Below are 2,773 nucleotides of genomic sequence, written 5' to 3' on the forward strand. Positions count from 1 at the left end.
TAAAGTAAAAGCCAGGTACATAAAATAAGAACCAAGTATATAACATATACATCAACTGGGTCCCCAGGTAAATCAAAAGCAGTTTTAAAAAATATTCCCCACCATACCTTTTAGACAACTTTTCCACTACCGTATGGTAGGAAGTAAGTACATTAAAATGAGTTAAGCTATAAAACAGTAAAAGGGGTCACAATCTGTACATATTAAAAGTAAGTAAATGCAACAGTAATATGTACAGATGGCACATGATGCCAATTTTATTTGTCAATATAGTACTCCAACTCAAGTTTATAAGTTATACCTTTGCCATAGGCTTGGCTAAATCTTGAGCAAGTGCAGAATTCAGCTGTGCTGGAGTGCTGATCTTAGCATGCTTCAGCGTGGCATACTTGTTCTTGATAGTCATGCACCCTTGATTTACCACGAGCATGGAGTGCTGCATTCTTAGCCAGATGCTACATAACCGGAAGAAGGAGTTCTGCAGTATATGACAGGTAATGCTGTAGAGTTGGTGTCCATTCACCATTATCCAGAATTTTCAATGCTAAGCAAAAAGCTCCTGCTGCAATTTGAGAAGGAGGAAAGTGAACCATATCATAGTCTAACATAGTTAGTTCCATCAGGTATTTGGCCAAAGTATGTTGTTCAGCATCAACCTCTTCAATCATAGATGCTCTCTGAAGGAAGCGCAGAGGTAGAGGCTGACCCAGACCAAAGTTTAAAGCTCTTTGAATCTTCATTTCCAACTGTCTGATTTTGTACTTAGTGTTAAGTATTGTCAGTCACAAAAGCAAAGTCACCACTTTCTGGAGGGTACATTTCTTCATCTTTGCTTACAATAAACATGGCAGTGACACCAACCAGCTGCAGCATCTTCCTGGGCACACGATTATTCTGCATGAACTGATCAAAAATGGGAGACAGTTATGTACATGGTCTCCTGCAACAACCTAAATTGCATTTGAACCTGTACTAGCCAGTCAATTAGGATGGCTCTCATGTTTCCAGTGACTTCCTGACCCAGTAGGTATTTTGGTCTGACTGCTCACTCTTCCTCAAGTTGCCTCAGATAAGCATAAATATCTTTCACGCATTCAATACAAAGGTTTGGATTGGTGCCATCTTCTGCACCCACATCATTTACTGCAAGAACTACATCAGAGAAAGCCTGACACGGGTCTTCTTCTGCAGGGACACATCCAGATGTTTCCATTGGGCTTGGAGAGGGAGTATCAACCAAAATAGACCCAGGAAAAAGTTATTCCTCGTTAACAGGCTCAGGTTCTGGCTCTGGCACTGGCTGGGACACTGGCACTGGCACCAGCATAGGCACCTTTTCCACAGGTTTTGGTAGTTTTTTAGCAATAACTTTTCCAGCAGCTGAAGGTTTTGCTTCTTTTTTCATAGGAGTTTTGGAGCTGTTCACTGACTTTGTTACCAATGTCCCCAGTAGCTTTTTTGGCCTCAGTCCAGGCTTGGAGGTTGTAGCAAGGGCCATAGGCAAGTGCTTTGCGCCTGCCATACTGATCTTCACCATACTTTCAGCATTAATTTTCGAGTTCCTGGTGACTCGGAGCTCCATGGCTTCCTCTTCCCCAGGCAGCAGCTCAGCAGGGAGAAGCAGAACACTGGAGCCCCGACCAGCCGAGGACCTGCACCCACCAGAGACCAACAGCCATTCCTCTGCAGCACGCTGAGCTTTTCTTATTTTTGTTTTTGTAGAGACAGGGTCTTGCTATGTTGCTCAGGCTGGTCTTGAACTCCTTGCCCCAAGTAATCCTTCTCCTGGCCCTTCCATAGTACTGGGTTATAGGTGTAAGCCACTGCGCCCGGCCAATTCTTTCCGGATGGATCATTTATCTACATGTTTCCCTTGCAGTATGGTTCCTGCTTTCCACTGCCTCAAATCCCCTTCCTACGTGAGTCACACCAGGTCCACTTTCTTTTCCCTCTTTACTCTCTTCTTCTGAGTATCTTTTTTTTTTTTTTTTTTTTTTTTTTTTTTTTTTTTTCACCACGTTACCCAGGCTGGTCTTGAATTCCTGAGCTCAAGTGATCTGCCTGCCTGGGCCTTCCAAAGTGCTAGGATTACAGGTGTGAGACACTGTGCCTGGCCAACATCTGAATTTTAAAGGCCTTTATGTAGCTCAACAGAGCCAGCCTCCACCTCAGTTGTGTGCCCACATAGCAGACACATCAGGGCATGGAGGCCTTTCTTGGAGTGCCCAGATCACAACTGTTCCTATCTGGCTCCAGTGGAGGCTGGTGGTTCTCAACCCTGGCTGCACATTGAAATCGTGGGACAGCTTTTGAATAAGACGAATGCTAGGGCAACTGGAGCTGATTATTGAGTAGTGATGGTGGGCTGGGAGCACTGGAGAGCTGTGTTTTTTAAAGCTCTCCCGGTGGATCTGATGTATAAGCCAACATTGAAAACAACCACTATCATAAAGAGACCAGCCTAGGCCAGTGTCCTTAAAATAGCTCCTGGCCACTGCTGGAGCCTGGATGGGTCTATGATTCTATAAGGGGAGTGGTGTGAGTAGGGTGTGTTTGGGTTAAACTTCTGAAAATTTGGAGAACTGCTGCCTCATGAGTGAATGCTGAGGGTCCACGGATGGTCAATAACTGTCAGCAACATGGACACCCCAGCTTTGGGGGCGCTGTGCTGAAAGAGGTGAAAGGCAGAAGAAACAGCAGAGAAGAAGGCAAAAAGAGGCAGAAGCCATGTGCTCGGTAAGGTATCTCATGACATCTGTTCCCATGGGGCCTG

General features: G+C 45.0%; 1 pseudogene; it reads right to left on the minus strand.

The window, feature by feature from the left end:
- Window positions 1-295: 295 nt before the first annotated feature.
- On the minus strand, window positions 296-1,582 carry LOC101053784 (G2/mitotic-specific cyclin-B1-like; annotated as a pseudogene).
- Between the last annotated feature and the right edge of the window lie 1,191 nt (window positions 1,583-2,773).

The sequence above is a fragment of the Saimiri boliviensis genome, chromosome 13, assembly GCF_048565385.1.
Source record: "Saimiri boliviensis isolate mSaiBol1 chromosome 13, mSaiBol1.pri, whole genome shotgun sequence".
Classification (NCBI taxonomy): Eukaryota; Metazoa; Chordata; class Mammalia; order Primates; family Cebidae; genus Saimiri; species Saimiri boliviensis.